Source organism: Haliotis cracherodii, unplaced genomic scaffold (genome assembly GCF_022045235.1).
Source record: "Haliotis cracherodii isolate W230 unplaced genomic scaffold, xgHalCrac1.p SCAF_3, whole genome shotgun sequence".
NCBI lineage: Eukaryota > Metazoa > Mollusca > Gastropoda > Lepetellida > Haliotidae > Haliotis > Haliotis cracherodii.
Window position 1 is genome coordinate 43,027,332 of NW_027266286.1, and position 14,313 is coordinate 43,041,644.

Genomic DNA, 14,313 nt, shown 5'->3' on the forward strand with positions numbered 1-14,313 from the left:
GAAACATTAAATTCCAGTAGGGTTAAAAAGGTGATTTCACTTGGGAATGTCTATATAAGTGAACAGAAGTGAACAGGGGGATTTCATTTGGGAATGTCTTCAAATAGTGAACAGGGTGATTTCATATTTTCAGGATGATTTAAATTGGCCATATCATATATAGTGAACAGTGCGTGAGTTTGGTTTTAAGCCGCTTTTAGCAATATTCCAGCAATATTACGTCGGGGGGACACCAGAAATGGAATCGAACCTGGATCTTCAGCATGACGAGCGAACGCTTTAACCGCTAGGCTACCCGACCGTCCCTTTATATTGAACAGGATGACTTCACTTGGGAATGTCTGATCAAAGTGAGCAGGATCATTTCCCTTGGCAATATATTATACATAGCAAATATGATGATTTCACTTGAGCATGCATCAGGTACCATCCATATTAATGAAGTTTCACTGTAAACTGATCCTGACTGTGGTGATTGGCAATGTAAGACCTCATTTTGCACATCAGATTGATGGTCTAAAGAATATCCCTATTCTAAATTCAATAAAAAATATCATAGTGGCAGTACTTCCTTGTCTTTATCCATAACACAAGATCCCACTATCTATTTCAGTCCTATGATCTAAGTACCCTGGGTACAGTGTTCAAAATTAAGGCGGTTCCTTGGGTCCTTGAAGTTTACTCCTGTTGTATTTGAATCTAGGGATCCAATAAAAATTTGACGTTTAACATTAGGACAATGACAAGGACACCTTGACTTTCATGCTTGATGTTGAACACTGTAAATTAATACCGTATTCAACGTAATTAGCGCCCTGCTCTAATAAGCGTCCATGGCGATATTTGCTAATATATTGGCTAGTGAACAATCTTAATAAGCACCCCTTTCAATTGATCAATGTACACAAGACTTATTTATTTGTGTATAATACGAGTGTTATACATGCTATATTCACCCTTAATTATGGGCAATTAAATTCTGGAAAAATATATCTGTCGTATATAAACATTTCAGGCTGTCAGAATAAACCACACTTTACGATCTTTCAACTGTTTTTTTTCACCAAAGTAATATTCCAATAAGAGCTCCCTATTTGTAATTTTGAGAGCGCCCTGGCGCTTATTATGTCGAATATGGTACACATAATCAGATAATATTAGACCAAATTTTCAGATTAAGACCAGCAGATGATGTCAATTGAAAGATAAGTCTGATTGGTAGATTCAAACACTTTTTTAACAGCCGGTATTGATATTAAAGGAAAATTATCTGGCACCCTCATATCTACCTGTGTCAAGGCATCCATGAAGAGATGACGATGGTTAATTACAGTAGTTACCCTTATTCACACAATAGCTGCCAGAAAACATCGTTTCTCTGAATTAAATAAAATAATCTTGATGAAATAGATCAATCTACAGACAATCTAATTACTTATTTGCAATATATGCAATATGTACACTCAATTAATTAGTGACATGGAACATGTCATTGATCCAGTTTGTTAGAAAATACTTGTAACACTTGCAAAATTCAATCTAATATCGATGGCCAAATAATGAACTGCAAGGCTGTACGAGATTTATATCCTCCCCGAGGACGTACTTACGTCCCACAGTAATTACTATGTGGCCATATGGTGGTCAAGCTGTAAGGTGACCTCAGGGCAGTACGTCCCTGTCATTTCATCAGGACCTTGTTGTCTGTGCCATACCTACCACAGGTGGTCATGAAATTCTACATACAGCGTTACAAATTGGCTCTAGTCCTATAGTCCTTGCCAAACTGCCCAATAGTTAGAGTTTCAAAAGGATTCGTAGAAATGTGTCATTTTTAAAGGTTTTGCAAGTTATCATTAGAAGGAACAGTGGAGCAAAAATGTTAGTTTCTACGCTGACATAGCAACTAAGGTCCTGATAAGAACATTGTGACAAAAATACTCAAACGACTTCAGAGAGTGAATATTTTGTTAATCATTTGTTTGTTTGTTGTTTATCACAGCATTCAGGAATATTCCAGCTATTTAATCATCAGGAAACGATGACACACAATTAAGCAGTTATATATTATTATAATTAGAGTAATACCGGTATTAGTTATCAATGTTAGAAATAAAAAGGCGGTCCTTGAAGTTTGCTGCTTCATAGCTCTTATAGTATTCTGCATCAAGGCACCCTCTAAATTCTTAAACTTTAGCATGAAGGTTATGGCCAGAACAGTTTGATTAACATGCTTAATTTCACACACTTGTATCAATTTCAAGGCAGGGTTGAACTAGGTTTGACAGCATGACCAACGCCTTGGGACTAGCACGATGACACACCATCAGCCACTCACACATTGATACAACTTCCCCTCACATGAGCTCTTATGACTAACATGAGGAACATCATACTGTGGACATATTCTCTCTCAGAATCTTCCCAGGGAAACCCACATGATGTGTACCTGCATGTATTTATAATGATGTACTGGTTAGGGGTGACTTCTGGGGATTGTGATTCAATAGTATTTCAATACCAGTAAACCAAGGTTAATGCTTGATCATCATATTAATCAATGTAAGAGCAATGAATAAAATTTATTGCTCAGACAATCTCCAAGACGGCCATTTCCCCCACTGTGGCTACTCAAACCAAAGGATATCCTTACTACTTATTAATTGTAAAATTATGAAATGCATGACGCATTGCTCAGGGTTTCTCTTAGTCAAAAGTCTAACTACTTTTACAAACCATCCGTCAAATTGACATTTTATCGGCCTATGACTGTTGACCGGTGGCCATCTTAAACTCTGTTAGTATCGGTCTGAAAAAGACATAGAGTGAGCAATGCTGGCATCAGTACTTGCAACCAACAGAATACTGGTGTCAGCATTGTTGACACATGTGATAGAAAATAAAGATTTGTGCTGACAGCACAGTACTATACCGGACAACAGAAATACAAACATTGGATGCTTGAACGTAAATCTAAGAGGAAAGTACACTACTTTCACTGGCTTATGTTTGTACATGGAAATTATCTGTTGCCAAACAATGTGGATATGAGATTCTGTACTTCAACTCAACACGCAGAGGGCAAACTGAATGCAGAAAATAACAGAAACACTAACAGGCCATGCCTATTATCTACCAATGTGAATAATGAACGGATATGACTCAGTATTGATTTCATTGGAAAACACATTATATGAAGACAAAGGAAAGTGATGGACACATGTTACCTGTGTCGACTGAAAGTTGTATTTGTCAGTCTATATATGGAATGTCCACAAGTTCAATGAAACCACGAAGTCTTCATTCAACACATTTGCTGATCTGACAGTCTTCTTAAAAAAATAAATAATTCATTTTTCATGGCTGAATTTCATAATGAAAAGGATCATACCACAACTAAATGCCAGTCCACTTCCACACAGTAGTAATTGAATGTGTAATCCTACACAGGTCCAGAGGGGGTGCAGGTGTGTTCACATACCTTCATTGTAACAGCTTAAAGCATACTAATCATGTTGACATCTAAACAATATTATAACTTAATCCTTTGTGATGTTTTCAACTACAATAACATTTAATTGACTAATTTATGTCGAACAAACACAACCGTTTTCCAAAGAATTTCTAATTCTAAAAGATGTTTATTGAACCTTTTTTTAAAAAAAAGCTGTATCCACTAGTAGTGGGACGATAAACCATGTCTGCTAAATGTGAGAATGGTACGGTTGGGTAGCCTAGTGGTCAAAGCGTTCACTCGTCATGCCAAAGACCCAGGTTCAATTCCCCACATGGGTGCAATGTGTGAAGCCCATTTTCGGTGTCACTTGACTATTCGCTGGAATATTGCTAATGGCAGTGAAAAACCATACTCACTCACTGATGTGGGACTACAGTCTAATGGAACATGGATTAAAGACAAGTATCCCTTTTAAGAAACCCACGGGAATTGGCATGGCATTTATAGGATCGAAATTCAAGGATACCTACCAACTGTCATCCAATAATTCCTGAAGATTCTATTTCAAATTTGGTAATATAAACGACTGCCCTATTGATCAGTTCAAAACCACAGACTCAAAATATGACAGCAAATTATAGTTCTGTATAATATTTTGTCACCATCCTGTCTTAAACACAAGCACTTCTTCTGAAGTTATAACTTCATCATTATCATGTCACAAACTGTTGACGCACACAAAAAAATGTCACTTATTTCGATAATACATAATTCATGTCTTCAATTTTAAACAAGCATTACAATGCCAACTATCACCTTGAGCCATGTTTTAGCAACATCAAGTTTAGCTTATTCATCCTCCTCCCATGGAACCAAATACAGCGGCAGTGCAATTGCCCTTTGGACAGATTGTCCTCAAAACATTAATCCCAACTGAAGAACTCTGAGTTTCTGATCCCACCAAAGGCTGTGTCTGAGTCACAACCATATTACAGTTGCCAACAGACAGGAATTACTGGTGACAAAATCTACAGCTTGACAGCTCACATTCAACCAGAACAAGCAAATTGACACATTGCTAAGATCAATGCAAAGACATTTTTTTCTGTTCTTCAACAACTTCTGTCTTATACCATGCTTTGCTTGAGATAATTGTATGTCAGACAACTGTGTGGCCCCCATTAAGGTGTTGGAACTGTATTATATGGACAACAGTTTGTGATACCAAGAAGTTGATATGATTATTGATTTGACTTTACTGGGGTGGGGCTGTGCCACTGTGACATCAGTGACTGAGGTGCCTCAAACACATTTTCTGTGTTCACTTAAAATATTTACATCTTTAGATCAACCACAATGTGGCTAAAAGGAGAGTGAAAAGATCAACATATCTAGTCATATGTATACATGATATGAAGGCGAGCAGTCACAATGAATGTTTCAGGAAACGAACCTTGACCATTGAGAGAGTCAAATTATAATGTACTCAGAAAGGAAAAGGTTATATCGCTGTGACTTACAAGATGAGTGAGTGAGTGATTGAGTTGGGTATAACGTCGCCTTTAACAGTATTCCAGTTATATCACAGTATGTCAGCTTAATGTGGGAGGAAAGCCCAAAGTGATGCAGGTCTCAGAGGTTTACCACTGTGGTGAAACCCACGAGCATGGGTATGGTGCTGACAAACCTAGAAACATAATCAAGGCGAACCAGGATTTGAACCCACAATCATAGGTTTCTGGCGTGCCCAAGGGACGCAACTCTGCACAGTGAATCGCGGCGTCCTAGACGACTTGGCAACCCGTGCCCCAGCTTACAATGAGAAATCTAGCATTAAGGAAAAGGAAGAGGTTGATCAATGAGCAATAATCAACTTCCTCAAGGAATAAGGACCAGTACTGAGAGTTGCTTCCCCTTCTGTTCTCATCCAACAGTCCATGAGGATTCCTGAGCAGAGTATGTGCCCAGCACCCAATTTTGCTAGGCATGAGAGACTAAATTGAGGACTAATAAGTTGGTTACAATGTGTGATCTAGCTGACCGTTAGTCATCATATCCTGAGGCAGTGTTTGAAACTATTTTAAAACTCAAAAAGACAGTCAGGCAGATTACCTTAAAAAATGTTGGCCAACTTTCAAAGCTACCTGCCCACATTCAGACATTATAAACATTGAAAAATTGAGAAAAAATAAGACACAAATCGCATTTTGACTCAGTTGAAATGATGCAAACAATTACATGAGAATCGACAAGGAGTTATGATAAAATTGACAGACAGACAGACAGATAAAACTGAATATGTAAGTAGTCTTAAAATCATCTGAAAGACAGTTATGCAGGTGGAGGAAAATTTCATGGAACCCCACAGAAAATTCACCAGCAGGCGGGCAGGCAGTTATTTCGGACACTGTCTTGAGGGCATGGAATGTTGCACATGCTATCAACCACTTGTTTATCTAAGTCAGACTTGGTCATTTGACACTGCTGTGACATGGCTGAAACAGGTTATAGACACTATTCATCATCTCTACTGGTATGTTCTCCCCTACTCTAACTCAAAGACAACCTAGCCATCATAAAATTGAACCTCAACAGGAGACTAGGCAGCTACCAGTCTTATATACTGATTACTTACATAGTCTGACCTGAGCCACTCCACTGAGTAAATAGATCAATGATTTCAATTATTGAAACATACTTTACTATTCATGTCGTCACATACTTTAACCCTTATACGCAACTGCATGAACCCAACACGATACCGGTCTTCGATGCACACATATTTTTACACACACATATTGCATATTTTGATCTACATCTGTTTCTAATATGAAAAACCAAAAACATACATTATTCCTGATGCAACACATAACAAAACAACCTAAACAGAACTAAAGGACTGCTTCATGTTTGTATAACCATGATCTTGTAACAAAGATCCATACACCCTGAGACTTGAATGGCTGAGTAAATATGCCTCTAACCAAAAGCTCACTCAGACACAGAATCAATCATTACACTTTGAACAATCAATGAAAAGAATCATATAGATATGACTATACCACTGACATGAGATTTAGTCATGACACAAAGTCACTGTCATCCTATTTCTTGGATTAAAATGTTGCAATGCCTCGACACCACAATCAGGGCTCGGAAAATCCACACGTCCGCTCATATTGACGAGTGACAGCATGTGTGGGCGAGAAGGAAGTAAAGAAACACCCGTCCTACTGGGCGAGTAAAAATCTGAATCATATCAATTCATCTCTAATCGTTCAATAAAATATGCATGATAATTTGGAGCCTAAAGTACCTTTTTAATTCTCATACATTCTTAGTAAATTAATATAAACAAAATATATGATAAATTGATGGCATACTTGGGGACTGTCTGTTGAAGAAATAAACGAATAAGGTCTCAAGACTAGTTGTTAAAGGAAGGTAATCATGCTTACTATTTTCTGTAAACGACTGATTACTGACTCTCAAAATTAATGTCTTTGTGAATGACTTTGTGAGGGAAATAGCTGATATAAGTTTTTAATTTTAGGGTTGGTGGGGTTGACAAACAAAAACATGATTTGATTACCAAACAGGCCGAAAAGGAATTTTTTATAAAAAAACAGTATGACTGTAAAAACATTAACAACTCAAAGGCTAATTACAGAAAATGGGTAAAAAAAACAACTGAGAACATAAAACTTGATAAGTGGAAATGTTGCAGGACGAGTACTAATTAATTATTAATCTCTCTGCCCTGCAGGACAAGATGGGTTTAAGAAATAGTTCGAACCCTGACAATGGACACTAAGACACTCAGACATAAATGTGGACACTGCTCATGAATAGATATTTTCCAATACATGATCATGAATCCTGATCACCTGCCAATAGGCAGAGGCAGATATCAGTGGATATTCTGACTGCATGTAGAATTTCCTGTCTACTTTCCTAATAAAATCCTCCTGAAAACTGTACAAAAAGGAAAAATTTACAATCCTGATTTAAACTTATGTGCCCTGTCTTAGTGCATCAAAACTGAACCAAAATCAATGCAAGAATCTCTTTTTGTACTACTCCAACACCCCATGAATGATGCATTTAGCATCATGGCCAGACCGCATCAATTAAGATTACAGGAGCTGGTGATGTATAAAGGACATTCTGATGCAGCTCAATCAATACACTGCTGTATCTGTTTTATGTCACAATACTGCCTGCATGCACATCTCTACAAATCATTAATCTCCATTTCTACACTTTGACAATGACAGGCTGAAGCTGAAAGGTGTCCTTCATCTTGGCCAGTTGAAACAAGGAGATTTCATTTCGATAAAACATAAATCTCCACATGTTGAAATGCATAATTTATATCATATTTCACTTCTGAGTTTAAATTCAGGAAAATAGTCATGGATATATTCTACTGCATTGTATAATCATGGCAAACACATAACTATGGATATAACCTAGGTTTGAATACCATTGATCACAACGTTGTCTCATGATACTGCTATGACTAGGAGTATGACCATAGCAGTTCAAAGTTCAAACTACTATAGCAGTATATTTGTGACAGATCAACTTACAATACCTTGTACATAGTTTGTTGTTTGTTATGCAAGGTTGTTGTTAGTAACAGCCTCCATTGGGTTGACCAGGTGCATTTAGTTGAATACCATACACCTATTTGAATGTACCTTTGACAAGAACAAGATTCATAAAGATATGGAACAATAAAATTCAAGGCATTTTCAAGGTTTATAGTCTTAGTCTGTCAATATTTAACTGATTCCATCATGCTATACTATTATATTATACAATAAAAAGCAGGATGACCATCAGACATTTATGACAAGATATATTTTCACACCAAACAAAGAATTAAATTGAGTTTGTCATGACTTCTTCACTGTATTTGGCACACCAATCTGTCGCTGTGATAAATTTCACTTAAATATCCTTTGTACATATTCTTGTGTGCTATTATTATTACCTCATTCAATGTAATAAGCGCCCCACTCTAATAAGCGCCCATGGCGATATTTGCTAATATATTGGCTAGCGAACAATCCCAATTAGCACCCCTTCCGATTGATCAATGTACACAAGACTTATTTATTCGCCTATAATGCACACTCACAATTAAAATCTGGAAAAATATATCTGTCGTATATATATAAACATTTCAGGCTGTCAGCATAAACAACCAAATTTACAAACTTTCAACTCTGTTTTTACACCAAAATAATATCTAATAAGAGACCCTATTTCTAATTTTGAGAGCGCCCTGGGCGCTTATTACGTCAAATACGGTAACAGATATATGTTATTTTGTACAAATTCAAGGCTTTTCATGCTATGTTGGTGATTTTCAAGGCTTTTCAAGGTTGACACTAATAATCAACGCTTTTCAAGAGCGACCTTAAATTTCAAGGCCTTTTCAAGCCTGTATGAACCCTGAAGAACAATAACTTCAACTAGCAAAGGAACAACCAATGTAATTAGCACTTTACAATGAACCAATCTCATTAAAATAAGATCTTTGACTTACTTCTCTGTGTCAAAATCTGACAACACCTTCATGAAAGGTGACGTTAGTAATCCCTAAGCAAATCCTCACCACCCAATTAAAATGAAGGATGTGTGGGGTTTTGATCAAATCATACATCAGCTTTCTATTCAGCTCCATTTCTTTACTACCTCGATTTTGAAATTTCAATTTCTGCCTTTGAAATCTGCAACAGAACACAAATATATCCTCGACTGCGTTAGATGCCATGGAGCTAGCAAACGACAGGATGTATAAAATATCCGCAACAACATACTATACTTGTCTGAATGCTTCACTCACTCATACCAAGGATTTAGAAGCCTTGATTCTGACTGACTGATTACAAACTTCACCAGACACGACCTCATATGGAAGCATCCTCAGATCTTCACACAGAGCGAATTGATCAGAGTAAAAGATCTGATTTTAATGAGATTGCGACCACAGGCAACCATCATAAGTTCCAAACATCTAAATGACAGTACAACTATTGAAGTTGTGTCACAAAGACAATCTGTTTTTAGCTTGGTCAGCTTATTGATAATTCCTTCACCAAAAATGACCCATGAAAAGCATACAAATGACATTGGTCCATATTTAGACGCTGACAATGAAGTATTGTTAAACAACATGAAGAAATGACAAGGAAAGCAATCATCTACAGCAAAGTAAGAACATTTCCAGAATAGTGTCCCTGCAGACTCACACTTGGCAACATAAACATTGAAAATGACCTGCACTGCTGTTCCTATTCCCTATAATGGGACAGCTGCTCCATAAATCGCAAAGAACAATGAAGAACGAAGCATGGTTTACCTCACGATACAACATTGCTCCACCAGGATGTCATTTCTGGAGATTTGAATATGCGCTCACAACTTGATGACGTCATATATTGGACAACGTTATTTTTGAAAGCGAAGTGTCTAGTAAGCTGTTTCCACATAGATGTAGCTGGGCTATGCAGAAAAACACAGTTGCCAAACTATCACATCCAAAAGTGGGAGAGATATGACAATCGGTATTAGGAGAAAAGGTACAGCTAATCATGCTAATCGACGTGAGGATTGTGAGAATATGCAGGAAATACCAAAGTTAACCCACATGTTCATAAAATGGACATATCCGACATTGCTGAGGTTGGATTCTATTCAGAGAGTCATCCTTATTAATAGTTGGGTAAATATTTTTAAAGCTTGTACATTGTATCAACATCCTTAAAGAGGCTAACAATATTTTGCTATCTTATATAAGAAATAAACGACTCATGGTCTTTGTTTATTGCACAATAAAACACTGCAGGAAGAATAAACAACTGTGGCTGGGCCCCTCATGGTTTATTCTCCCTGCAGTGTTTTATTGTACAATAAGCCACGCCCACTTGTCATTTATTTCTTAAATTAACTTAGAGTTACAAGACAACATATATTAAAATCAACATAATACAATCACAATATGTACCAATTAAAGCAGCATGCAACACATTTTCCCACGTAAAAAAACAACACAATCATGTCACAGTTATGGTACATGTAGTTTGTTGTACCAACACTTCAGCTTGATCATGGAAAACCTGCAATATGTTATTTGGTCTGGGGTGGGGAAACTAGTGGCTGACAGTGTGATGATCAAAACCTCTGTCCAGGTAACAGATGAACAGATTTCAGTGTGGCTGCATCTGAGAGTTATTATTTTGATATGGTGACCCATCCAACTTGTGCTATCCACAAAGACCCATGCCTTGCAATATTGGCCAACCAACGCCCATTCTACTTGCCCTACACAGCATGTAATACAATTCCCAAATCAGTATATTTTATTCTTCAAGAATCCTATAGGTGTTTATGGCAATAGGGAAAATGACTCAGATTCCAAAGTAACTAATGATAACCGTGTACCCACAGCAAATGTTTGCAAACTATGTAAACCTCTTACATGTCCCTAGGCCCAAGGAATTCCTTTAATGAGTCTGGCACTTAAATCACTTGTCAGAATCCCAAGAGAAATTTTACCGATCTACTAAACACAGTTAACAATAATCTGACATACTAACAAACTACAACGAATGATGGGTTCTGGTTGGTACACTCAGTGTCTTTGTGCCCAGAGTGACTTAATGTTGCTGATTTCTTTCAGTGAGAGTGCCAGGAACTAAGAGTTATACATCTGTGGGCCACTACAAGTACAAACCTGAGACAATCCAGTACACACAGATGTTCTGCTGGTCCTATGCTACAGTACATGCTATGAACAATAGTCTGATTGGAGGCCATGTCCCAGCTGTTTACATCTTGTCAGGTCAATGAACAGGTCATGCTTTCTAAACCTTCAATGTGTGAACATATGCTATCAACAGCTCAGGTTGGAAACATAGGCATCCTAACCAACATCTGAACTCCCTGTTCAGAGTAAATTTCTAAGTGTACCAATTGAATTACTTATGTGTACAGTTACTGTTGTTTTCATCTGAAGAATTGTTTTAAATTAGAAAATTCATTTTTCATTTTTAAACAAAACCTTTTTGGAAAAATGTGCATCATACACAAAACAATAAAGCAATGTTACCATGATGACGGGCATGTGATATTAGTCCAGGAGAGATCTTCAGTTTATGTTACTGTGGTTGGATCGACATGAGCTGTCTGTCCCTGTCCCTGTCATCAATAATATAACACTGACAATAATCTCAAAGGTTTGCCATTATTTCCTTGAATGCCACTTTCTCAGTTGCATATCATACATTGATTCAGGGATGGATGCTGACTTGTACATTAATTACCTACAACGACTTCACCTTTGTCATAACCAAGATATCCAGTAAAACAAAAAAGTATTATGCAACTCACCATGTTCACAGTATGTTACTATTTAACTCATATCTACAAAATGTTTATGATCACTATTTCTGCTTCATTTTCTTTCCAAAACAACAAATCAGGCTTGATGCCTTTACCATAAACACAATGCATCATATATGGCCATAAGAATGGGTGGATGAATAAAATTTATGTCAGCAATATTCCAGCTATATCATAACAGCCTGTAAATGACCGAGATTTAAACCTGTTTCATTCATTATTGCAAAAATTATCATTCACTTTTGTATAACCATGATAACAAGTAATGAGACTTCCATTTCACCTCAGTCTCTGAGACAACATATTCGCATAACTATATTCCTATGCATTTCAAGACTTGAACCAAATCATAAATGCTTGTTGAAGTATTGATTTTAAAGTAAAGTACTAACAAACGATGATTAAGAGTATCTATGCTTTGTATAATGCAGGCACTTGATTGTATGAACAAGCCAAACAGAGGCAGTCTGACAATGAAACCAGTCATGCTACTTGCAGAATATTGCATTTGGTTAAAAGAATGAGGATGAATTATTAGTAATGACTTGTTACATTCCAGGTGCATAAAGAAAGGAAGAAATAAATATATTACATGTGCAGAACTGTACTGTATCAGTGTGTATAAGTGTCTGTGTCTTATTTATCTGAGCAACATTAATTAAGCGTCAGACCATGTCTGTCTCAAGTAGTTGGTGGATGGTATTAAAACGCTGCAATCCCCACTTTCTTTGGCAATGCAATATCCATTATCAGATTATGGTGAGAATCAGTAGGTGATTACAGAAAAACTTATCAACACTGTTAGGTGTATGACATCCTGACTCCCTGCTACAGCGTACTACTTTAGTGAGTAGTCCAAAGCTTTCTTTCAGTCTGATCAGCATATTCTTATTAGCAGTCCAGATATTAACTAATATCTATTCAAAATGATGTCAAAAGACATGTTAGTAGACTCGTAGGTCATTGCGTGGCACAGACTGCTTTTGGCAGTGCTTCAATCCAGCTGTCCTTCCTTCGTTTAGTTTGGTGATAAGCAAATACAAATTTAGGAAAATCTAAAATTAAATGTCAAACAAAATCAGACAACCTACTAACTTCTAATATAGCGCTAGGTAGTTCAGAGTTGGACTCATAAAATTCATTATCAATAAAAAATGTACAGTCAGCCTTTTTTAACAGTTTTCATTTTTTATGAAAGCACATCGATCAGTTTTATCCTGGAACTACTACATGCATGATGTTTTTTTGACAAGACTATCAAATCATGTAAGTATAACAACTGTGTAAACTAAATTTAACTGATATTGTGGACTAGTGATACTGATCATCACAGAAATTGTTGCATGATCCTGATGACTGGCAATATTTAAACATTGTTATGAAAATATATTTCACTGCACATGCTACAATGTTAATACAAATAATTCACAGATTTCTTATATTTCCTTGGTATGATAACATCAATAATGCCTAATAATGGATTTGACAACTCAAGGTTGATATAACCTAAAAGAAATAAAATACACTGAAGCATTGCTGAGTATTAGATAGCCATACTAATATAGGTCAGTGTCTTAACAGTGTCTAATCTAGCAACTATACTGCCACTGGTGAAACAAGTAATTCAAATGTATAACATATTTAATTAATATATAATATATATATATTAATATTTTTATAAATGTAAATGTGGTAATGAAAAGGAAACAGAGTGATGTTATGCAAGTGGTAAATGATGCATGCATGATCATGCAGTCAACTTTCAAGGGACAAAGGCCCTTAATCCTGACATATACAAGAGGCCATGTACCTGCACTAGCTCTGAATCAGTTGAAATATGAACATACATCCTGCAGTGTTGACAATGTTATGATACATTTCACCGTGAAGGTTATCAATGTTTGAACGTACTTGTATTTCAAGTAGCCTATTATATTTGAATATATAAATTATAATTAACATAACCATAAGATCAGATTTGTGTTGCAAGTCTCAAGAAAATCCAGCTGTTAATAACTAAACTCTACCATGTCTACAGAGTGAGATGAATTATAAGTACTGTGCTTGGCCGTCTTGCACAAAGCAATGTTAGTGCTACGATTAAAGTATGGGCGTTACGATCATCTTAGCGCTAAGAACGCTTTGTGCAAGTGGGCCCAGGACAGAATGAATCTTTCTGTTTGTTATTTTGCAACAGGTTTGACAGAACCAGAAATTGGATACCGAAAATCTATTTCCCGGATGAATCATTTCTAATACCAAGAATACTGTTCCTAAAGAATTGTGTGAAAATAAAAGCCAGCCCAACAGTACAGCAAATACTTTCTATTATATAGTAGGAATGGATTTCTTTTTCTTCTTCACTTAAACTTCTTTTCCAAACGTAACTGTCCTGAAGAATTTTCGGTATTCTGTAAATGTCTTAAAGATAATGTCCTATC

General features: G+C 36.5%; 1 protein-coding gene across 4 annotated transcripts in view; it reads right to left on the minus strand.

The window, feature by feature from the left end:
• The window catches only part of LOC139473586 (rho GTPase-activating protein 8-like), a 44,648-nt gene that overhangs the window by 18,787 nt on the left and 11,548 nt on the right, over positions 1-14,313 (minus strand). The window lies entirely within an intron of this gene.